The following is a 26,114-nucleotide window of genomic DNA, read 5'->3' as shown; positions in this document are numbered from 1 at the left end:
TGTGGGATGGAGCTGCAGGCCGGTTCCAAGTGGCTCCGTAACTGACCTATAAAACCAATTAGTTGAATCCAACTGTGATTCCTTAAAGGGGACATTCGTTGGACTGCTTCACGCTACGTTCACGTTCCCTACTTTCCTTCTGCTTTCATCACTTTCTCTTCTCTCTTTAGCTCCACCTTTTCAAATTTCCATTATTGACTGTCCAAAGTTAAAAATCTTTCTAAACCGTGCCCTCTGACTATCAAGCTGTTGAGTTCATCTTCAGTTATTACTGAGCACTCACAGCCCCTGGGTTTTGCCTCCCAGGCAACATATGCAGGCTGTCCTAACCATCTGATTGGTGGAAGGTTTTGGGACAGCCTGAAAAGAAAGACCTGCAGACAACATATCAAAAACGTTTTTGTAACATTATATATATATATATATATATATATATATATATATATATATATATATATATATATATATATATATATATATATATATATATATATATATATATATATATATATATATATATATATATATATTATTTTGTAGGATTACCATTCTAGCATTATTTGAATTATTCAGTATGAACATGTATGTCCCTGTTTGTTGACAGGGCGTTCAGTGTGCTTATGATAGATGTTACTGGGTGAAAGTAGGTTTAAAAAGTCAACTTTGAACACTTTAGCTGCTGCTCGAGGCATAGGTTTCACCCTGAGCCCAGATTAGACCTGAAATCAAGCAGTGATGCTCTTAAGCGTATGCTCCTAAGTTTCATAAATATGTCTGTCCTTATCTCGTCACATTTTTATCTCGTGAGATCTCGTTGGACGATATAGTGTGACAGTTCAGAAAATTACACTTCTTTTCATAAAAGTTAGCTAAACTGAACCTTTAAGATGCAATTAAATGACCGGATTTAATAAAAACTAACATGTTACAATGCTTTTGGGAAAACACCTCTTGAGCTTTAGAAGGTTGTGTACATGGACTTGCTTTCTTACTTTAGTCAAACAACATGGCCTTATCATCAAACACATCTCCTAGTTATGTCATTGGTCTGCAGGAGGTGTGAACAACGTGTCACTGAACGGAGTGACAGACATTATGGTCAGGTCATGTGCGCGAGTAAAAAGAGAACTGGCTGGTTTTGTGCAGTGCTTACATCACGGCTGGTGTGTGTGGTTTAAGGTGTGAAGTCTTAACTGCACGGTAGCTATAGGAGCTTTACTCATTGTATCGCTCATTACGACAATACAATTCATTAATACATGTTTTTAATGTTATCTGCTGACTGTGGAAGCAGACGATGCACGAAAGTGTTCTGTGTGAACAGACAAAGTTTTATCTTATCTGACCAATACCACATTTTCTATTTGCATGTGTCTTGACAAGAACTAAATGCATTCTCTTATAGATTAATACAGCTATACAGTATTATCCTCAGCTAATGGATGAACACCAAAATCACATGAATTTTGTCTATCGTCCCACTTTAAAAAGTCAGAAACAGATGGAAGTGTGTCTTTACACACAGGAAGAGGCAGAGAAAGAGAGAAAAAAGTAAAAAGTATGACTGTATTCTGAAAATTATTTTCACACAAGCTGCTGCAAAACTATCAGTAACTCACATTCATGCTGATTAAACTGATGTCAAAGCGAGTACTCAGCTTGGTTTTGTGAGCGGAAGCATCTTGACTGATTTCCAACATATGTAAATGAGCTGTATTTACATAGAGCTTTTTTAGGACTGCTCAATGTGCTTTTACATAGTACAGGAACCATTTCACCATTTCCACACATTTTTACAGAGGCTGCCATACGAGAACCCACCTCCTCATCAGATAAACATTCACACACATTCACACTCCGATGGCGCCGCAGCATTGGGAGAAACTGGGGGTTCAGTGTCTTGCCCAAGGACACTTCGACATGGGATTGCAGGGCCAGGGATCGAACCACTGACCTTCCGATTGAGCCACCTGAGCCATAGCCATCCCCTAAGTGTCAAACGATGTCATGCACTGCAGTATAATTCTACTGAAGACACATGCTTACACATTATTCACCTACATGAAAATGGCTGGATGCCATCTCAGCTAACTGGTTCATATGTTCAGATAATTTCATCGCTCCCCTACACAAACTGATCTGCCACTAATCTTTTAATTCAGAATTAGGTGACTACAGGTTCTCATCTTAAGCACAATGAAGGCTCACCATGTTATGCTCTTGCTTGAGAAGCAGCATAATGTCACACTGATGAAGTCACTTTGAAAGTGATAAACTGTTTATTACTTCTCAGTCCCGATTAGGGCTGCACGATATTGGGGAAAAAAAACTGACATTGCAAAAGAAATTTCCCCCTGTGATATATATTGCGATGTGAAAGAAGACTAAATAGCTCTATTTGGAAAGAATAAATCATTCTCAACGACAGGGGTGATTTTTTAGGGGAGTGCACCTACATAGAAAAGAAAAAAAGAAAAACTTTTCTCATGTGAGCCTGCGTGTCATGCACTAGCAACAAACTGTGTATCCAAGAACACTTAAATCAGTATAAATGACGTTATATCAGACCCAGACTTTTGTTGTAGATTAGTGTTAGGTTTCCAGCTTCACGGCTCCGAACCCTTGAGCTGCTTACACACCAACCAGACGGCCAACCGTGGGCAGGAAAGCCAGTTGGACTGATCAGTCTCCCCGAGTTGGTCAAAAAATGCATCAGAACACACCGAAAAGACGAGACGTGATACGTCTCCATAACAGCAGGCGGCGCTAATCTGTATTGTTGCCCAAGAAAAGAAAACCGGCAGCTGATTGGATGAACACGTCACGTGGGTCTGGTTTCTCTGGAAATTCAAAGTCGTTTGAAATAGTTCACCGAAACGTGTTTCTGAAAACATTTTAAGCGAGAAATAGGCCATGCAGTTGCTGAATCTGTCTTCATTTCAGCTCAACAAAGGTCAGTTTAACAGATTTTCGTCAGATGTTGAGAGACTCTAGTCACGCTCATTCCGCTCCCCGTTTCCGGGTTAGCACTCTGCCAATTAGATGGGTCATTTGAGTCCGACTGCCGGCAGTGCCCGCCCCGCCGATTATACATGTCAAATCGGCCAAAATGAAGGCCGACGGCCCCTCGGACGGATGACAGCACGGAACACATCGAACAGACTCGAGTCGCTAACCTCGCCAGACTGTCCAACGGCCGATTATCGGCTCCTTAACGTTAGCTGGGACAGACGCTAAACATATTAGCTTCAGGTGGCTGGTTGCAGCTTTCTGGCAACTCCGCGGTGAAAGAATGGCCGGGAGACGTCGTGATAACGTTGCATTAATCAGGTGATTTATTTGGTCTTTGCAGCAAACACGAAAACTGACTACTGTAGCTTCTCTAACCAAGATAATTTGAGAAAAATATCTCTATATATTTTGAGACAAAATTTGGACAGTTTTGAGAGAAAAAAAACCCAGAATATTTTAGAAAAAAAGTGGTTAAACTATGCTTCACGCACAAACGCGCATTACGCACGCACGCACGCACGCACGCACGCACACTTGCAAATAACTGGAATGGCTCTTTCTGAATACCTATCATGCTTTTACAGTATGAAACCCTGACAGCGTTAAGTGTGTCTAGCTCAGTACGCAGCCATGATCTTTCAACATGGAAGATATTGGGCAACTTCTTGGTGACCAGCAGCTTTTAGTGTAATCAAGTCGTTTAAGACAATTAGAATTGTGCAATAAAAAGAAGAAAAAGAATTATGAAACCGAGAAGATCTCACTATTGCGTGTTCTTGCCAGACAGAAGCCAAACTGAGCTAATGAAACTCAGGAACAGGAAACTCAGCTTTTTGTGACAAAGCTCAGAGACACTCTCAAAAGGAAAAGTCTCTCTCACAGTGCGTTTACATGCAGTTCGCTTCCTAAAATTCCACCAGACACTGGTTACAGCTAACGTTATAATCAGGCAAAAAAGTTGTCAGTCGTCTGGCGTGAACACTGGGCTTGGACAAGAGTGTGTAAATGAAACATTAAGTTATAAAATTTTACTCATTAAAAGGCCGATTGGTGTAATTTTGACATAGGTCAACCAGGAGGAAACGCCAGTTGTGCGTTGGCAGAGCGCCGCCTACTGTACCGGAGGTAGAGTTACTCCTGTCATTCTCCCTATTCCTCCTGTAAAAGCACTGTCAGACATGATTTAAAGGATATCTCTAATAGTTATTCTATATTTTTCCTATTAACTTGTTCAAAAATTGTTAAAAAGTCCCATGTGCAGACCCAAACCTCCAATGAGTTGATGGTACTAACAAGTACGGTGTGTGTATCAAAGCCTGATATATCTTATTCCTCTGTGCATAGAGCTCCATTGTTGTCCAAAAACGATTAAAAACACATCAATGAGCCACGCTGTTGCACTGGCTGACATGTTTATTTTGACTCAATCTCTCATACAACGCCCTGCTGCTGGAAATACTAAAGCATCAAATGTTCTTCACTTTTGATCCATTTAATCTAGTATTCATTTTTCTTAAGCTATTCTATTGGTTTCTATATTGCATTTTCATGTTAAAATGACATGGTTAGCACAGATTTTTAAACAGGCCGTAAGTATTATGTACTTCCTGATAATGAAATATTGTGTCAGTGTTACACACTGGGAAGTATAATGGTTGCACCTGACCCAACACTTTATGCAGACATATGAATGGACAGTTTTTTGATTATTTTGTACTATGCTGATGATAGACAGCTGTTCATTCAACATCAGACATAAAATGCTAAGATACAAACTGTGCTGTAAAAAAAGTAACACGTACCACAGCACTTCAATCAAACCGCTATGGATATGTTCCTATTAATCCTGATGTTATTCATTCATTCTGCTCTCTGTTACCTGTGCTGAGAGGTCAACACACTCACAGCTGACAAGCATGCAAACCAGTTTTCACATGTTGAGATCTGAAGTGCCAAACCTGAAACCCACACACACACACACACACACACACACATACACAAACCACAGAACAACAAGTGTGCGACTAACGGAGTAAAGCAGCACATGAAAAGAATGCGGCCAGAGGACTGTGATCCAGTTAGAAGCTGTTTAAAGGGGCTGAAAACAGGAAGGAGAGAGCTGTACTTTACCTGGTGTGGAGACACAGCAGTCAGCAGTGACACAGATATACAACTGGGCAGGATGTCATATCACTGACTGTGTGTGCAGAGGGGCGTGGCACTGTGTGTGTGTGAGTGTGAGTGTGTGTGTCAGAGGATGATGCATTTCCTGGCCTGTGGGGGGAAACCGTTTCCTGGTTAGCTCTTCTGCTGGCTGTGTAACTCAACAACAACATTAACCGTTTGATGACAATAATGTCACATGTACAGTGCTTTTTAATTCACACAGTTTGTGTCACTGTTCCATGCAGGAGCTGTGAATAGGAAGCAATGGGCAACATTTAAATTCAACTAATAACTACCATACAATTCTTCTTCAACATCTGATCTATTATCAGCTTATACAATTGTTATTGTGTGTTTTAGCAAACAGTTGCCTTTTACACAACCAGCTGACACAGAGCAACATTAGCATTAATGTCAGGCCAATATTCACTCTTCTTTTAGCTGTTTTTGGTTTGCTGGTCTCTTAACTGTGTCTGTTTGCTGTTTAGTGCTGAGCAAGTAGTGTACCACTGTACACGCTTTTTCACTGAAAACAGCTGCCTGGTTTCCTGCTGCTGCTACTACTACTGGAAAACAAGTTGAGAAAAGCGGAATTTGCAGGCAGTCAAACCAAAACAAAAAGCTGAAAGAGGCTAAAAGCTCTGTAGAGAGGGCAGAGTTGGAGATAATTCTCTGTGGAGTTGTCACTACTGGCAATTCTTTTTACGTAACACCTAAAGGGGAACCACTTTTACACATGAAAATGTGTTTACAGGTGTAAAGGGAAGTACGACTGCATTTGTGTAAAGAGTTGTGGAAAGTCTTTTGTGGCTCAACATGGAGCTGGATGACTCAATGGCAATTGTCAGTTGGTATCTTCCAAAGTTACATTTTAAGCAAGGATAGCAAGACAAAGAGAGAATTTGATACTAAAATCACCATAACTTTTGGAAGCTACCCAGTCGATTTGTGCGATGCGAGTCTTGCGTAGCAATGGCCACACTTCTAAACCAGTCTGGCTGCGTCACTATTCTTCACATCAGTGGAAAAATTGCTCTGGGTTGTCTGTATGTCTTTAAACCAATCACAGTGCTATGCGCAGGATGCCGCAAAATCGTGTCGGGAGGGAACTTGTTTCGTGGGACATTTGTACGTGGGGAGGAGTGCTGCCATCACCTTCCGCTCTCTGTGTTTGTGTTGCCGTTTTCAAACTCGCTTCGGGAAACAACAACAGCCTTTGAGCTAGCGAGCTACACGCTCAAAACGGCAAGTTTTGAAGAAGATTTGGATCGTGCGACAAGGCAGGGCTGCTTGGTTCTTTCGGGGAATGATTGTAAAGATTTACAAAGAATACGTTTAGGGCATATTACTCTCTAACTGGGACGTTTTGGGACCGATTGGTGGGATTGCTGTGGACGAAGTACACACAGAGATACACCGGTAAGAGCAAATGAGGTTTCACCATGTATCCAGCTAATTTAAATAGCTCACGTTACTGTATTGTATGAACAGTTAACTGAATTTAATATTGTATGTGGCATTTTCTTTTGCAGGTTGCAAATGTTCCACCCAAACAAGTTTCCTGAGACTACTTAGCAGAGCCATCATCGCTGCGTCCGGAGCTTAGCACCGCCCAAGACCATTGTGATTAGTTTAAAGAAATGCGAACAACCCAGAGGGTTTTATCCCGTATCCTAGAATGTATGTGTGGTGTAGCCAGACCTGCGTTTTTGCCGGATCGTCCGACGACCGACGCAGGCTTTGCGAATGCCCACCAAAGCCATTTTGTTGTGTCCGCGCGGACTTGTCCCGTCATGTCCACACAGCCACTCTGCTACAAGTGGTAGCGTAGCGGTCTACTGTCCACTTTTGGAAAGTGTCCTCCAAGTGGAGTATAAACAGAGCTACTATGTGTCCGTGGTGTCCGCAGTTGAGTAAAATCGAGCCGTTACATTGGAAGGTTGTGAGAAAGATTTCATGATGACCTGTATGGACTGGAGGAATGAGTATAGCAACCCAAACTTGCCCATATTATGAAAAAAAAAATCACTTTCTGGGATTTGGGGTGTTCTTTTATGTCTCTGGTGCTTCCACACGCATACAAACTTTGAAAAAAATCCATCCATGCTGTTTTGAGTGAGATACAGGTTTCTGAATGTGTCCTGCCTTCAGTCTCCTGGTGAGCTGGTCAAAATCTGCACGGCTTTCTACATCACAAGCCGAAACGAGCTGGCTAACCACAACCGCTACCTCGTTCTCAATGGCAAAGCACTGCTACAACACACATAAGTTCCCCATAATCTACAAAAGAACTACTTACATGTGCGCCCTCATTTAGAAGAAGCCTCCCAGCTAATCCTGCCTTGTAACTGACCGAAATTGGAGAAACAGCCTTTCTTTTACGGTCTATGGAGCTAGCTAACTGACATGATCTACATCTGAGCTACTGCGCATGTGCGAGTGCAATCAAAGATAGTACGGAAGAAGAAGAAGAAAAGAGGTCTCACTCTGTAGCTAAAACGTGGCGTACGCACAAAACGGGGCTGAAAACGTGCGTACGCCACTTCCCACGCAAAGGTTGTGATTTATAAAAAACAAACTTGACGGGAGAATGTGCGGTCCTCCACGCAAACTCTGACCCACGCGTACGCACATTTTGGAGACAAAATAGGAATTGGCGACGCAGATGGTGAGGTGGTGAACTGAAGTCAGACTGCAAAAAGTAAATAGAAAAAATCTAAATATTGATGCCTCGCACATTTTTTCACTCCATATCATCCACGTAACCATGAAGATTAAATCCAGCAGTGTTATTTGCGCTTTTACTCAGTGATAACCGTTCCATAAACTGAAATTTTGAATACAAATTTGTTCTTAATATTTAATCGGCGCTGTCTCGCCGTCACATTGTCTGCTACGGAGCGCAGGAGGAGGAGATGGCCCGACTTCATGGAATACAGGATATCATCAAATACCCTACCATTAGATAACGGCAGAACACAGTGTAAATAACTAAATATATATCTTTAAAACTGTGCATATATCATCAAATGTCAAAGTCTGGAAATACAGCCGTTAAGCTCTCGCGCAATATTTACCCTTATGTCCAATATTTACCCTTATGTCCAGTCCGAACTTTAAAACTGTTAACAAAACCTTCATGAAGAAAAGTGTTTGCCTATTACACTTTATTTCGTCTTCAGATTGTATTGCTGTGTTGGCAAGGTGTTAACAATCACAAATTGCTGTAAACATGTGCCTAATGCTGCATCATGGCACTGCTGGCCCTGCAGGAGGACTAACCCCAATGGAAGAATCAGGAGAGAAAGAGACTTCAGGGACCATGACGGTGACTGGCTAATTTGCCGATTTAGATTCCCTAAAGCTGAGCTCTTGGATCTATGTACTGAATTGGGTCCAGTAGAGAGGGCAACGCTCTGGAACCGTGCCATCCCGGTCCAAATACAGGTCCTCGCCACTCTGGGGGAAACCGGCTGTTTCCAGAGGGAAATGTCAGACAGCTAAGTGTTTTTTTAAAATAAATATTATATACATAATCTTCAACTTCATCACTAAGGCTTGTTTGGATATAATATATACTTCTGTTAAATTTTATATACGTCTGGTATATCGACGCTGTCCCCGAGTGCCGTAATGCCTGCCGTTTTGAAAGATTTTATTAATAAACGTAGTCCATAGATCCGGTTTCCCTACACTGTGCGACAACAGGACGAAATTATAATTCAATTGGCAGCAATTCCCGAGCGTCTGAGAGGTTTATTTATTTATGTATTTATTTATTTATTTTCTCCGCCAGTCGTCATGATTGAAAGAACTGCCAGGGTCATTAGCATACTGATCAGCATTCACGAGGTGCTTTGCATTGACTATTTATGCTTAAAAATGGGCGTGTACAGGGTGGGATAAGAGGCGGATCCACATACGCACACTTTGCTTACAGGTGTGCCTACACACGGTTTTATAAATCTGACTTTTTTTTACTTCGGCATACTCCCTTTTAGGCTTTTGGGCGTACGCACACTTATAGTAAGGATCCTATGCACAGTTTTATAAATGAGACCCCTGGTGAAAAGCGGATCGGCAGCAGTGAGAGAGAGCTGTGCAGTACAAAAATATGGTGTTTTTTTTTTTAATTATACCATGTAAACCTATTCTGGTACAACCTTAAAATACAATTATGAACCTGAAAATGAGCATTATATGGGCGCTTTAAGACAGACTTAAGCAAGGTGAACCTATCCTTTAATTCTCAGTTAGGCTCGTTTTCTATTATCACTTGTATGAGTGTGGAGCGTGGACAGTAGTTCACTCAGATTTCTGTCAGATCGCAAGCCTTTGTATACAGTTTGAAATGGAAATAAATCACAATAAATGGATGGTAGCTCAGTTATCTCTCTCTCTCTCTCTGCCTTTCTTTCCTGGGTTAATAACTGTAAACGCATGTCCAGTGTTCGGCCTGCTGTTCCTTTGTCTTACCATAAGTGACACAGAGCTGACCAAACGACTTTGCAAACTGGACACTGAGAGGTGACAGCATTCCTACATCACCCACATTATATGATTCCCAGACACTTCACATTCCCACCCCACTCCTTCATCCCACACTACAGAACTCTAGCTGCTGAACCAACTGTATGATCACACGACATTCCATTGATATTATAAGGGTTTTGGGGGAGAATTTTTTTCCTTATCCGAAACTAGAATCTAAGGGCAGAGGACATATGCTGTACAGATTGAAAACCCCCTTGAGGAAAATTTGTGATATTTGGCTATTTTATATAAAATTGACAATATCTACTTAATATTATGAGTGAAAAGGAGATACCCAAAGAATAACACATTCTATCATTTAACGTAAAGTACCAAATTATTTCTTTTCTCTCATTGTGTCTGGCCCAAACATCACATTGGATACAAATGAAGGTTTAAACTTTTAAACCACACCGGCAGTAGTTTTTCACTTTTACCAGAAAATAATTTCAAGACTTACCTCAAAACTGAAATGATTCGATAAGGAGCCTTTTTACTGATAGATACGTCGTGCTAGAAGCTGATTATGTGGGTTTTTTTTTTTTATTAAAGGTAACAAGGTAAATATGCAAAATATGCAATAACTATTGCTATCAGACAAATCAATTGATTAAAATATTTAATTGCGATTAATTGCATAATTGTATTTTTCTTAATAACATGGGAGGGGACAAATATGCTTGCTTTATGTAAATGTTTCATAGTTTTGTAACAATCCACAAACACTGACAGATACTGTCCAGAATATTCTCCAGAATAACCTCAAAGGTACTGCATGCTCAGTCAGAAAATCTGCTGAAAGTAGAAAATGGTAAAATCAAGCCCATCAAGCAACAACAGACGGGCACATTGACCTGAATGGAACATTACTTGGTGGTACTAACACTATGTAGTGTCCCACTTTACACTTGTACTTCCTACTTCTTTGAACTTCTTACACTTCTTACATCTCTGTTGCAAACTATCCAGCTTGGCCTGCCTTTGGCGAGGGGGAGGATGACGGTTTTCAGTTTTATATTTATGGTTCTCTGTGTTTGAGACTTTACGTACTCCGTTGGTAACTCAGTTCACATAGACATTACATGCAAATAATTTTAGTCTTGCTGAGAGAACCATCTTTGAGGCCTTTGAACGTGCCAGAAAAGACCCTTAATCCATTTCTGCTCAATGAGCTTGGTTTCTGCTAGCCATCCATTACTGCTGCATCGCTTCCTGATTTCCCAAACTGCGGAGCGGACCGAGGACCAAATCACAGAGCGTGCATGCTTTAATTGTACATCAAAACAAATAAGTGGCGTTAAAATGAATTTGCGATAACTCATTATTGTCATGTTAGTCTCTATATCCACGATGTTCCACTTCTGGGATTGATCTGGTGCCGTCGGAAATTCCGCCAGATTTCACTATTTTCAGCCGGATGTCTGTCCCCTTCCTCTTTCTTTGTGTCGGCGTTCTAACCTCCGGTGGATTTCTGAGGACTATGGTTAACTGCTCCTGAGATCTCTGCAGGGTAAATCCGGACAGCTAGCTAGACTATCTGTCCAATCTGAGTTTTCTGTTGCACGACTTAAACTACTTTTGAACATACACATGTTCCACCAAAACAAGTTCCTTCCCGAGGCTATTTTGCAGAGGCACCACCGCGGCTTTTCCCAAAGACAATTGTGATTGGTTTAAAGAAATGGCGTTAAACCAGAGCATGTTTTTCTCCCATCCAGGAATGCTGTGTGGACTAGCCAGACCTTCCTCTGCTGCGCTCTGGAGGAAGGTCTGGCAAAGCTAGACTATTATTAGGTTAAATTTGACAGCCATATAAAAAAATATAATATCACTACACTACTCAGGCTTATGCATTGCCAAAGCCACTATCATGTGTTGGTTGTCATGTTCTGTAAACTAGAGGGATATCCAACATTAGCCTCGAAGGGGAACCTACGTCATGGCACATTGCATTTCTGGCACACTGCTTTGTTTACTTTCATTTCAACCACGAGCACACAGCAGCAAACACATGCCAACAGAGAACTCTGTACTGAAACAATATCTAACAGGTGTAGTGAAGCGACTCCTTTGTAAAGCCTAACGGTGCTCGGTTAGCACAATGACATTATGTTTAAAAAAAAAAAAACAGCTGAAATGCTAAAAACTATTTCACTATGCTCCACTCTGCATGGAGCCTCCACAGAACCATAAATCAGACTTTACTCTCCTGAGCAGTCACTCGTTTTGTTAGTTTTTAATTACATGCTTGCTTTGAAGAATTCATCTGACAGCAGAATTTAGAATTTAGTTTTTAACTGAAAAACTGATAAACATTAAAGATGCAGTAGGTAAGACTTAAACTAACTTTCTGTCATATTTGCTGAAACTGACCCTATGTTCCACTAGAACTACATTCAGCAGGTCATTTAAAAGGAAATCCAGCTCCTCTGGCACCACCTACAGCCTGCAGTGGGATTTGCAAAAATCCACAGCTCCCTGTTCAGATTCACCAATCAGGGCCGGGGTGGGGGGGGGGGGGAGTGTCTAACTTCAGAAGCCCCCTTACACACATGCACTGAAAACCTGAATTACAATAGACATAACCCTGAGGAGCTGCACGTGAGAATGCAAAATATCCAAATCAGTTGGACCGGACATTAAACTGACTTTTGCCTGCCAGCTCCCAAAGTACAAACTCTGTGTAATGTCTGATTGAGCCCATGTGTGAATAGAGCATTGTCCGGAAATTCACAGCGAGTGGGTGGCCGTGTTGATGACGTTTCTGTCAGTCGGCTGGCACGACACTGGAAGGAAACAAACATCGGAGAGTGAACAAGCAACAGAAGTGTCGAACTGAAGAGTCAATGAGATTCGGGAACTTCTGTCGGTAAGAGCCGACGCAGAAATCGCCAGACAAATTCTAAGGCGAGAGTCTCGGTTGTTTATGACCAAATTACTACGTGGCCGCAGTATAATCCACGCCACGTCGGGTCTGCTGCTTGCTCTACCCCAGTTAAGCAGTATACTAGTATTTCCATTTAGTAAGACTGTGTCTGACAGGGACAATCTCCTGTTGTGGGCTACGTATGTGGAAGGGCAACTTCGTACTGTATGTCCGGATCAGTCCGGCTATATAGAGAGAGACACACACACAAACACACACACACAGACACACACACACACACACAGGTTTGCCGACACTCACAGAGGTTAGTAGAGGAATGTGGCGTGTGTGCCTACTTGCAAGTGTCAACATGCAAACACAAAAGAACAGGCTGCAGCCAGATGATGCCATTCATTCTCTCTCTCTCTCTCTCTCTCTCTCTCTCTCTCTCTCTCTCTCTCTCTCTCTCTCTCTCTCCATCTCTCTCTCTCTCTACACAATTCTCCCATATTACTGCTGTGTATGAACGCCCGTCTCCCAGCATGCCCCCGGTTGTGTTGTGTTTCCAGGGAAAGTCCTATAATTGAGAGTCTTGATTAGACACACATTTTGCCTGTGTGTTTGCCAGTTGGGGCATTAGATTGTAGGACTTAGTTCACATGCCAAACTCCACAAACCCACCTTTTCAATTCAACCTGGCAGCCCAGTGGGAGGTAAACACTTTTCCTTCCTCTGCACAGCGGTTCTGTTTACAGTCTGTTTGTTCGCAGTATATATCAAACATTTCATGATACGTGAGGCCAAGAAAAAAGTCAACGGTTTTGGATGCAGATAGTGTCACCATGTGGCCATTTATAAAGCAAGGCCATTACCCCTTGCATGCTTCATTATGTGAGATGTAGAAGCTAAAAATAGAAAGCAATAACATATACGGCCACCAGAATGCAGTATACATAAAAATAACAAATGAACCAAAACAGGCCAAATGGATCCTACAACAAACATTTGTATTATACTGTGATTAATATTATACATACATTAATTATTAATATTATTATTGGTTTAAAAATCTACATTTTAATTTTTTTTTAATCATTATTCTGTTTATATTTATTCAAATGTTGTCCTTTTCTTTTTGACATTAATATACACTTCTGGTTAAAAGTTATTTATTGCTTTTTATATTGCTTTAGAATAAGCTTGTGATTTTCACAATTTCATTTTCTTAAACATTTTCTTGTAAATAGCTATTCATTGGTTTTCATGTTATGCTTTATTTGTTAATTGAAATCTTTAGGGATAATAAAGTATGCCTAGTAATACATTTTCATTCAGTGGTATTAAAGGAGACCTATTATGCTCATTTGCAGGTTCATACTTGTATTTTGTGTTTGTACCAGAACATGTTTACATGCTTTAATGTTCAAAAACACTTTATTTTTCTCACACTGCCCATGGCTGCTGCACCTGTATTCACCCTCTGTATGAGACGCTCTGTAGGAGCGCCTGTCTCTTTAAGTCCCCCTACAGAAAAAGCCTGCTCTGCTCTGATTGGTCAGTGTTTCCGAGTTTCTGCTTATAGAAAAGAATCGGCCTGGTAGAGTAGAAAAAAAACGGTTGAAACCGGAGCATTCAGAACAGTGTGAAACAGTGTGACAGAGGTTTAGCTCTCAGGAATATGTTTATTTATATTTATTTGAAGCCTTTGCCACGTCAATATGAACATCCGACATTGTAACATTAAGGATATGACAGAAAATTAGATGTGTGAGATGCCGCTTAGGGCCCCAAAATTTCCTGAAACAGCTCTGCTTCGACATTCAATCACATTGCACATCGCAGTGTCAGGAAAATGCCGTGCAAGCCGTCAGACACCAGGCTGAAGTTAGTTTGATTGTAACCAGCTGGACACATTATACACTCTGCATTGAGTGGAAGTTAGTTTTAACCAGCTGGACTCTATCTATTCTATTTGTTGTTAATTTACTATTTAATAGCAAACTGAGCATGGCCAGGCAATAGTTCTAAAAACTAGAACCATTCTTATATTATTGTGGCTGGTAATAATAATAATAATAATAACATAATGAAGCGCCCAGCTGTAAGAGCTACCATTTGAGAGGATGAATATATTTGACTATATATTCTCTTTACCTATATTTATTTTTTGTTTATCTTAAGAGTGTCTTGTACTTTTTCCCCGTATTCCTAGTGGCTGCAACAGTGTGTATTTCCCCGTGTGGGATTAATAAAGGCTTTTGAATCTTGAGTCTTAAATTCCACAAGGATGCAGTGCTTCCCCCAAGCGTTGAAAAAGTGCACGCACACGCACACACACACACACACACACACACACACACACACACACACACACACACACACACACACACACACACACACCAGAGATTGTAGTTGAGATATACTGTGGTGAATGAGCAGTGAAGGGTGTGTAAACTATCTGAAAGGCTTTCTATGAGGTAAAACTAAACTATCTCACAACACGAGAACAGCAGCAGATAGAATCCGCTCTTATAGGAATGTTCTCATCAGCCTACTCACTCTGCACGTTCTTGCTTTGCTTTAGTCTAAATAAGATTTGTTTGAAAATGCACATGTGAAGGACGTGCCTAAGCTGTTGGTGCTATATCTGCTGTTGAAAATACAAACATGTTATCTCAAGGACACTGACAAACTGGAGCTGGGGAGGATGGCGGGGCCAGGCCAGCGTTGTTGATGGTTGCAATGGCGCGACCATATTTGGAGAAAAAAGAGGCGCAGCTGGGAATGATCACGCTGCAGCTTAAGCTTGATCTATACTTCTGCGCAAAATCTACGCCGTGGCTACGTACGTAGGTACGTGGAGACACGGACCTACGAAGATTCCAGATTGGCCCATCTGAGCTTTCATTTTCTCAAAGGCAGAGCAGGATACCCAGGGCTCGGTTTACACCTATCACCATTTCTAGCCACTGGGGGACCATAAGCAGGCTGGGGGAATGCATATTAATGTTAAAAAACCTCATAAAAGTGAAATTTTCATGCCATGGGACCTTTAAGTTACCAGCTAACGCTAGCACTAGCTAGCTATCTTGGTTGGCATAACACTGAACAAGCCATTTTTAGGCGACCAAATGTTAACTTAGATGAAGTGAAAACACACAGTAAGGGGGTCAAAGTTTAAGAAGAATACATGGACGACACTTAAAAACAAGTTCAGGTCTATTTTAATATCCACAGTGCCATAGTTAGCGTTGCCGAGCCTCTGTCCTGACTGACAGGTTGATCTATAACCACGCCCTAAAGAATCCCGTTTTATTGTCTATTTAAAATAAATGGGACCATAATTTACTAAATGACTATATTGCTGTATTGAAGAAGACCTGAAACTATTGCGATTGAGACCTTAGATTCATTATAAAAAGGTTTACTGAGGTAATAAATCAAGTGAGAAGTAGGCTCATTTTGTCATTTGCAACCAGTGGAGTTGCCCTCTAATGGAAATGAGATAGAATGCAGGCTTAAGGCACCTCGGCATTGGCTCCACTTTTTAGATCCGCAAGCTTCGTCCATTATTTATACAGACAATGCTAAATATGCGGTTGTATCAATACCCATACTACCATACTATTAAGTATGTCCCAATGCATAGCCATGCCACATATGCATGCAAAAAGTTGACCTCGCCTAAGCATTTGTGAACCCACCATATTTCTACTGTTGACCTTGCAATTGGTGAAACGGAAGATATCCTGTATCCTGTACTATTACAAGAATAGAAACAATGTAACAATGTGAGCTACTGTTGCTGTTTTCATCTCTCAGCCAGCCAGCCAACAAAATATATTTGGTAGGATATAGACCAGGACTCAGTATGTCCCTTTGGGAATTCATATATTAATTTGAGGTATTATTTGTGATATTTTCTGATATTATTATTAGAAACATGTTAAGGCTAGTGGAGGCATCAGGTTTCTCTTAATCTCTGCCTTGCTACTAGACAAGACTTTTCTTGTGGCATTCAAACACAGACTTCCACTTGTCTATGCAAGTATTCACAACAAATATATGTTAGACAGAGTGTCTGAGGTGTTCATTTACAACCGAATCCAACACATGAACACGGTTTCTTATTTATAGGCATAGTTTAGCAACCACAGTCCAATTATGTCAAGACTGGAGACAGGTGTGGCATTCTATTATACTGAACTCACTGTCACAATTATACTGAAGCATATCCTAGCATGCTTTTGGGCTAATTGAAGAAAAATATTCACCAAGTCCACCGCAGGTAAAAACCTAGCCCCCAGAAACAAAGTACAACTTTTGCCGTGTTTATCTATGGCACGGAAAACAACCGTGAAAGCTAGGATGAACAATTCAAGATCTTCCCATACATTCAGAAGTTACTGGTGTCTGGGGAGTGTGTGGTGGAGCGAATGAGAGGGTGGCGGTGAATGCAGAGTGATTGGTCTAAGTAGATTAAGACTTGGCAATGGGAAAGGGGTCTATTGGCTAGGGCTGCCACCTCTTAGTCGATTAGTCGACTAATCGGTCGTTTTGGTCTTAGTCGACTAAGATTTCTTAAGTCGATTAGTCATTTTTTATGCTTATTCATGTTTAATTACTTATTTCCAAGAAAGTTTGCAGGATTAATTGTGGAGAAACTCAGTTTTACAGATAGTTAGTTAACTACATTTATGTTGTGCTTTTCTAGTCTTAACCACCTCTCAAAGCGCACAGCTCTGTCAATTAAATCAACTAATCGACAAAATCGTATAAGTGTTAGTCAACTAAGAATTTCTTTAGTCGAGGACAGCCCTACTATCGGCTATTTTTAGCAGGTTTACCGGTGTTCAAAATACCACCATATACACAGGAATTTTGGTGGAAAAAGGGTATAAGAGTGAGGTGACCTCTGATTTACTGTATCTCCCTCTTTATTATACAGGGGAGACAGACCTTAGCCTCACCCTTGAAGTAAGAATCTGATTGGACAATGACAGGAAAACAAGATGTGTATGATGGTGAACAGATTCAGGAAACGCATGTGGTGAATGACCCAGTGTTCCTTTGGCTTTGAACAAGCCATTGAACACTTTGTTTCCATTGTGTGTCTGTGCATGCTCGTGTTTCCAGGTGCTCAATGTGTACTTTGTGAGGTACTTTTCACTTTGTGTAATAAAGGAGGACACACGGATATTACTGATGTTGGACAAGCGAAATGACTGAAGACAGAAAGTAATGAACACCTCTCTCTCTCTCTCTCTCTCTCTCTCTCTCTCTCTCTCTCAATTCAATTAGCTTTATTGGCATGAACAAACAATTGCCAATGCCAAAGAATTTTACAGAAGATTTATATACATATCACACATTAAATATTGTCACATAGGTTCTATACTGTACTAATAATATAATACAGCACACTACAATTAAATCACATTACAATTTTGTAAAATATAGTATAATTACTATACAATGCTGTACATATGTCATTTTGGGATCCTATAGTGGCTCTCTGTGTGTGTGTGTGTGTGTGTGTGTGTGTGTGTGTGTGTGTGTGTGTGTGTGTGTGTGTGTTTGTGTGTATGTATACCTCCCTGTATGATCAAGTTTGTTGAACAAAACTGTCACAGCTCTCAATTTACTATGGTTTGCTGTTTGCTCAATGAGCTGGATTGTCTAAAGAGCTGGGGATGAACACAAACCTACACCCACATTCTCTCTCTCTGACTCTCTCTCTCTCTCTCTCTCAAGCACATACAATCTCAGAGGTAAGATGTGTGCATATTTCTATGATGACTAAAAAGTTAATCATTACTCTGATACATACAACTGCCGCAGAGGGGCCAAGGACGGACAGAGTTGGACAGAGTGAATGGACAGATCAGCCTCCTCTGGTATGGTTGGAGGCTTTTGTCTTGCTTTCCATTTCTTGGCTTTACCGTGACTCTACGCTTCTAGGCCGGGTTGCCAGATATACCTGTAAAAACGTAAACCCAGCACGCTACAGCTGTGGCTGAACACGACTCTCTCCAGTATTTTGAATGTGTACTGCATTAACTATTTTAAACACTAGCTGTCAGCATTACATATTGCACCTTTAACTTCACTTTCTGACATGGACATTGTGCTTTCTGCAAGGGGGGCATCAGATAACAGTGCAGGGTCAAAGTGTAGCTGAGGTATATATAGCACAAACGAGCAGGAATTTACAACACAAAACACCTAGCGTGGCAAAGACTGTTTATGAAAGATGTATTTCAGTTTGACACTGAAAAAGGCATCGGGGAGCCTTGGGGGGACACCGCAGGTCAGTGGGGCCGTCTCGGAGGAGTAGTAAGGTGGACAGAGAAGATCCTATCTGTGAGGTATGATTGGAACCACCTGAGTAGAGTACCTTTAATTCCTACACACCGTTCCAAGCGTGACAAGAGGATTGAGTGGTCAACATTGTCGAAGGCGGCGGTGAGGTCTAACAGTACCAGGATGGCGGGGACTCCTGAATTAACACTTAAGATTAGGTCATTCAAAACTCTTAAAAGGGTGGTTTCCACCAGACTTAAAACCGACTGAAACTTTTTATAAACATTATGAGTAACTAAAAAGTTTTGCAGATGGGTCAAAACATTTATTGGTGTTTTTTACATCCCAACGGTGTCTTCCAGGCAGCGCTGCCTGGAAGGCCCCGTTGGGGGGCACTGGTTATGGTTAGGGTTAGGTTTGGGTTAAAACGCAGACCCCAGAATTGCATGGGTTAGGGTTAAGGTTACGTGCCTTGAAGGCAGCGGTCGCAGTGCTGCCTGGAAGGAGCAATTGGGGGCAAAAAACACCTTTGAGCCAAAACTACTTCTTTGGGACTTTAGACAGGAACGGCAGTTTCGAGATGGCCTGAAGTTAGACAGAACAGAGTAGTCAAGATTTTCCGTTTTTAACAAGGGCTGCACAACAGCATGTTTAAAAACAGCTGGGACAAGAATTGACATCCTGTTTTGACAATGGTTCCATGGCCTCTGCTGTATGTCATTTGGTGTGAATATTTAAAATAAATAGAGCTGGAACATGACCAGAGACAAGACAGGTATTTATCAGCGATAGAACACATGGTCCAAGAGTGTCAAAGACTGCCTTGAGTAGACGAGAGGGAATGCAGTTTGAGGGACAATTTGTGGGACGCAGATGGTGGACCACCTCAGGTAGGGAGGTGATTGAAATGGGCTCAAACTTGTCCGGGACCGCAAGGCACATTGATGGGGAACATAGGGGTCACGGTCAAAGGATGTGGTCACAGAAGATCGAAGGACAGACATTTTTTTTTCAACAAAGAATTTAAGAAAGGAATCACAGAGGTCAGATGTGGGAATGATGTCACAGGGGTTTATAAGAGTGTTTTTTTTTTTAAAAGAACCTGAGGCCTGTGGCAGTTATGAGAAACCAGGTTAGAAATGTTCTCAGTTTTTGCAGATTTTACAGCTCTCTGATAAGTGTTCAATGGCTTGTTCTACAGCCTGGGCTGTAGAATTTAACATGACATTTTGAGTTTGTCCTTTTTCCCCAACTTCTCTCAGCTTGCCAACACTCGTCTGAGAGGATGGCATAGTCACTTAGCCAAGGTTTCCGAAAGTGCTTTAGTGCGTTTCGTCCTCAGGGGAGCAACATGCGTCTAAAATGCTTGTGGAAGGGAGAATTAAAAAAAGAATCATCTCATCAGCACTGGAGGCATCAGCAGTGTCTAGATTATAAAGCACGGAACCTTTAAAAAACAGCAGAGAACCGCGCCGGAGTTTCACAGTTAATTACACGACGGCGGCGTGCAGGAGAAGACTTGACCACAGAGCACGGGCACGCACTCGTACATAAAACAGGGAAATGATCTGATATACATACAAGTGTCACAGATGTCAATGATATGAACACACAAGGTCTGATGTGTGCCCCTTTTCCTGGATCGAGCCAGACACCCACTGGGTTCAAAAAGTCTTCAACCATGGCTTTGTCCTCACAACATACAGTACAGGCCAAAAGTTTGGACACACCTAATCATTCAATGTGTTTTCCTTTATTTTCATGACTCTGCAAACCCTTGGTGTTCTCTCAATGAGCTTCATGAGGTAGTCACCTAAAATGGTTTTCACTTCACAGGTGTGCTTTGTGAGGGTTAATTAGTGGAATTTCTTCCCTTATTAATAAAAAAGCAAAGGGTGGCTACTTTGAAGAATCTAAAATATAAGACATGTTTTCAGTTATTTCACACTTTTTTGTTAAGAACATAATTCCATATGTGTTCATTCATAGTTTTGATGCCTTCAGTGAGAATCTACAATGTAAATAGTCATGAAAATAAAAAGGAAACGCATTGAATGAGAAGGTGTGTCCAAATTTTTGGCCTGTACTGTATGTGTACATTAAAATCCCCACAAATTTAAAAGTGCATACTTTAACGTGATACATAAATATATAAAATCAGCAAACTCTTGCATGAAGTCCTTGTTGGATTTCGGTGGACGGTATACAACCGCAACCAGCATCAGAGGCGAGGCAGCTCAAAGCTAGAATAGGTGACAGATGCCGATAGTCGACACTGGAAGATGGATTTAAATACCGTGGCAAGCCGTCCACTTTCGCCAGTGGTCCGAGGAGAGCTAAAAAAAAAATACACAGTTGGGAGGGAGAAGCTCAGAAAAGAGAGCGGACTCACCAACATGAAGCCAAGTCTTAGTCAGGAACATGAAATCCCATTCATGTGATGTAAAGAAATGTCATTAAGTATAAACGCTTTGTTGGCTAAAGACCTGACATTAATCAGGGCTAAGCGAAGAGTTAAATCCTTATTGTCTGGTTTGGGAGCGACAGATGCTGTGAACTGAGCCAAGGGGCGCAGGCATCTGCTACGCCTACGTACAATGTGGGATCTCACCTGCCTATTTGAGAGGGCCGCCTATTTGTAGCAACCTTAGGGATGGGATATTTAACAGGTAAAGTTACTAAAACAGGAGATTTAATCAGGCCAGCATTTGTACAGGGGACTGGTATCAAATTATGGGGTCTGGAAAATGAATGCCCATTCCGCTGGCCGATGGAACAACGCACCACTGATAATAAGTTAAATACTATTCTCACGCTTTGTCTTTTCTCCCTCTTTGTAGGTTAACCCATCTACAGTCAACATGGCTGTCATGGTAATAGAGCAAAAGGCTGAAATGGAAGAAGATTTTTTTTTGTTGTCCACAAGGTGACAGTGTGTAGCTCACTACGCAGCCATGATCTTTCCACATGGAAGATATTGGGCAACTCCTTGGTGACCAGCAGCTTTTACTGTAATCAAGTCGCTTAAGACGATTAGAACTGTGCATTAAAAAGTTTATTATGAAACCGAGAAGATCTCACTATTGCGTGTTCTTGCCTAACTGAAGCCAAACTGAGCTAATGAAAGTCAGGATCAGGAAACTCAGCTTTATGTGACACTCTCAAAAGGACACTGGGTAACGTTAAAGGTGCTCTAAATGATGCGACGCGTTTTTTAGGCTACAACATTTTTTGTCACATACAGCAAACATCCCTCACTATCCGCTAGCTGCCTGTCCCCCGTTTTTGTTGCCGATTGTGGCGCCCGGGGTGTCTACAGAGACCGCGTTTTTTTTTACAGTGTGTTCAGGGGACAGGTAGCTAGCACATAGTGAGGAGATGTTTGCTGTATGTGACGAAAAATGTTGCGAGCACCTTTAACGTTAGTTAGCTAACAAAGTTAGCTTGCTAATTCCACCCGACACTGGTTACAGCCATAGACAGTATATAATGGACCAATAGACCCCGTTGCTCTGGACGGAGACCAGTGAAGGCTATTAGAAGCACTTTTCCGGTGATGGCCAGCTTTACTGCGCAGCCTCCAACTGAGAGAATGTGACGTGAGCAACGTGTCTGAAAGTTGTAAGTCTTCTGGTAGCTGTGCCAAGAGAAATCTCAATCATTCCCAATCTTACAGAGACGGAGACTGTAGGTGTATGTAAGGAGATAACATGGGCACAGGCTAATTATTGATCACTAACATGCTAGTTAACATTAGTAATTAAACCTAAACATCTCATGTAAGTCGAAACTGCCTGCGAGCTTCTCCTGTACTATACGGTAATTCCTCTACTATGCAACAGTAAGTCACTTGGTTATGACACAATCGTTAGCCTATTTTTACAAAAACGTCTGCTACGGAGCCATAACGTGAGGTACAAGGTAATGGAGCCTTTTATACATTGTCGTGTTTCTTTGGAACTAAACAACGGACAAATAGAGTCTTTAAACGCTTCAGATGTAAAGTTATTCGCAGTCAAGTGACGTAAAAAAAAAAATGGCGGTCAGCGGAATGCTAACAGGAGGTGATGGCCAGTTAGCAACAAAATGGCGCCATGATGGCTCGAGTTCTGAAGCGAAGCTTACCCCCTTGGTTACAGCTGGCATTATAATCAGCCGAAAAAGTTGTCCGTCGTCTGGCGTGACAAAGCCAGTTGTGCGTTGGCAGAGCGCCACCTACTGTGCAGGAGGTAGCGTTACTCCGTCAATCTTCCCATTCTTCCCCGCGCATGTAAATGGGGTGGGGGGGAACTGGCATAACCCGGTTATTCACTTAGCCATACCGCGGTTACTGCTGTGCATGTAAATGTAAACCGATGTGGCTGTAGAGGAAAGCATGCACACTGCAAACAAACAGACACACCTCAGACTCTGCAGATACAGAGTCCTGTGTGCATATGAAGCTGCACATCACTGCTGACCCCCCCCCACCCCACACACACACACCCCCACACACACACACACACACACACCTCTTACACACCTCTTACACCTCTTATCTTGGCGATTTCCTCATAGTCAGGAGGTTTACGACCTGTTGAGCGCACAGGTAACTGGTTTCCGTCTGTCATCTACCTTTCATTTGTCATCCAGCGGAAGCATAAACATGAATACAAACAAGGAGTGTGTGTGTGTGTGTGTCTGCCTGCACCTCCCTGTATGATCAAGTTTGTTCTCAATTTACAATGGTTTGCCGTTTGCTCAATGAGCTGGATTGTCTAAAGAGCTGAGGATGAACACAAACCTACACCCACATTCTCTCTCTCTCTGACTCTCTCTGGATGACTCTCTCGTGGACTAGATTTTTCTTTTTTTTTTATTATCATAACTTAACTCCTTACAACTGAGTCATGTGACATCACGTGCAATAATGGGCATTAAGTGCAATTCATAGTTTTCACGGGACTTCACGGCACTATTGGGACGCTCACCTGGAGGGCAAACCGGAGCTGCTCTCCACGAGTCAGCTCAGTTTTTAATCACACTGTATCCAAAAATGTCAGATAGTTATCGTGCAAAAGAGAGACGAGCCTGGGCTGTGTTTCTAAAGAATCCCGTCTCCCGTCTGATGGATTTGTGCAATTATATGTGCCGCACTAGCAGACTACCAATGACTTTGGGTCAAGCTAGCCGTCTCTCCCATCTCCACGGTCATACCAGCTCATTTCATTTAAATACTTTTCCAGAGAATTGCTTCATGAGCGCCGTCACTACATCTGCTCTGCACACTGACACTTCCCTCTGCTCTGCCGGTCCCTGAATTCTTAAAAAGATCTACTGCTGTGTAGCTAAACATCACTAAAAGTAGTCTACAGCTCCGGCAGAGAGTTTTGTCAGAGTAGACAACTTTTCAACTAGCTAGCTAATGCCATCCAACTCTGTCTGTTAATCAACTCTTGGATTAGAACAAATTATAGTAACTTTACCACGACTCATTTTAGAAAGGCCTACGCAAGAAAATGTGTTCTTTGTTAAGATTATCAAACAAACAATAGATCACAGAGGTTTGTTTCTGACTGCCAGTGTTAGATAGATCGAGATAGATTGATACTTTATTGATCCCCAAGGGGAAATTCAAGGTCCCAGTAGCTAGAAATACCGCGGTGGGTGCTGTATATGGGCCACACATGCATAAGATTTGCAGTTTGTATATCTTTAGTTTTTTTCCTCTCTTTTCAGAGGACATCTAAACACTTATGGGTTGTAAAAGATGGAGATTTAACAGGCTAGTGCGGTAGCTCTTTGGAGTTCCCAGTGTGTTTTGCCTTTCAGGTCTCTACACCAGTTACGTGACGGTGAACTGTGAATATCTTACTTTTTTTATACTTAAGCTTCAGATCTGATACTGTATATACATATCTATAGACTGTTCCCTGCCAAAAACCTGTTTGTATATATACTATATATGTACGTATGTATGTATGTACAGTATTTATGCCTTATACCTGGTCTTCACAGTAAACACAGCACATTAGCACTGCAGCAGCAGCTTCAGTGCTCCATCTGTGTCTACTCAAGATGAGTTCAGGCACAGTACTGAGTGTAGGTCACCCGCGTTTCAGCAGTGCTCAGAAACCCAACTCATGAACATTGTATTCCAGATGGACGACTACACAATGCTGCCGAGACGCTTCCTGCGTAGACAAGCCATTAAAAATTCCACACTTCCAGTTTGCGATACTGTTTCAGCTGTATGATGAAAATCCGGATGACATCCCTATGACATCTTCAGTGTTATTCTTTCAGGTTTGGCAAAGCACGTCCAGAGCTGCAGAAGACATTATGCAGCTGTTTTCATGGGCTGAGTAGTACTCCTCATGATTCATAAACTGACCTAAAAGTGTAAAATCTGTGGAGTTCTCCTTTCCTAACTGCACTCCCTGTTTCCCAGCTGAAGGGTCAACTGTGCCGTGGAGCCAGTTTGTCCTGTAAATGTCTCTGTACAGTTTGGGATTAAGAAACAACCATTATTTTAGCAAAGAGGCTGTCTCCCAAACAAGTGTGCGCACACACTCACTTCCACAGACGCAGGGGTCTATTAAAGATGAGTCAGCCTCTAAAGCTTTGCCCAGAGTGGTACTTGAAGCTTTACGGTTTCCTGTTGATGTGAAGTTAAGTAAAGTACGGTGTGGGCCCACAACAAAACCACACACACACACACACACACACACACACACACACACACACACACACACACACACAGTTTAGCAGCTGGATAACTTCCAAATATTTAACAATTAGGATCACAGAGAGCACTCAGGACATAACTCGACTTTTCGATAACAGAAAATATAATGCTTAGAATCTGCATCTGTAAACACACAGTGATAGAGAGCCATGTATGATTTGAAAATCTCTACATCTGATTGTTAGTATTTTGTACAAAGAATGTGCAAAATGAAATTAAACAAAATTTTGCAAAACGTAAAAGGAAGTCAGAGCCATGGTGGAGTTAGGGGCCTTTGAAATCTAGGTTTCTGTAGTGCCATCAAGTGCTGCAACGATTAGTTGACTAATTGATTAGTCGATCCACAGAAAAATATCCGCCAACTATTTTTGATTATCGATTAATCGTTAAAGTCATTTTTCATGCGGAAATGGCAGAAAATTGTGTTTTCAGCCACTCAAATATGCTCTTTTCGGGTTGGTATTGTATTAAACTGAATATCTTTGGGTTTTGGACAAAACGAGACAT

The 26,114-nt window shown here is 41.6% G+C and overlaps 1 protein-coding gene across 3 annotated transcripts in view; it reads right to left on the bottom strand.

Annotated features, from left to right (window-relative positions):
• The window catches only part of septin12 (septin 12), a 93,577-nt gene that overhangs the window by 31,294 nt on the left and 36,169 nt on the right, over positions 1 to 26,114 (bottom strand). Inside the window, exon 1 of one of the 3 annotated variants that reach the window (XM_028599596.1) lies at positions 5,143 to 5,228. The exons of 1 other annotated variant lie outside the window; for it this stretch is intronic. The gene's annotated coding sequence lies outside the window, so the exon portion shown is untranslated. Of the gene's footprint in view, positions 1 to 4,814; positions 4,837 to 5,142; positions 5,229 to 26,114 lie in introns of those variants that run through there. One more of the 3 variants, XM_028599597.1, reaches the window with a different exon arrangement.

Source organism: Perca flavescens, chromosome 15, assembly GCF_004354835.1.
Source record: "Perca flavescens isolate YP-PL-M2 chromosome 15, PFLA_1.0, whole genome shotgun sequence".
NCBI lineage: Eukaryota > Metazoa > Chordata > Actinopteri > Perciformes > Percidae > Perca > Perca flavescens.
Note: the sequence above shows the minus strand (reverse complement) of the source record. Positions and strands in the feature narration are given on the sequence as shown.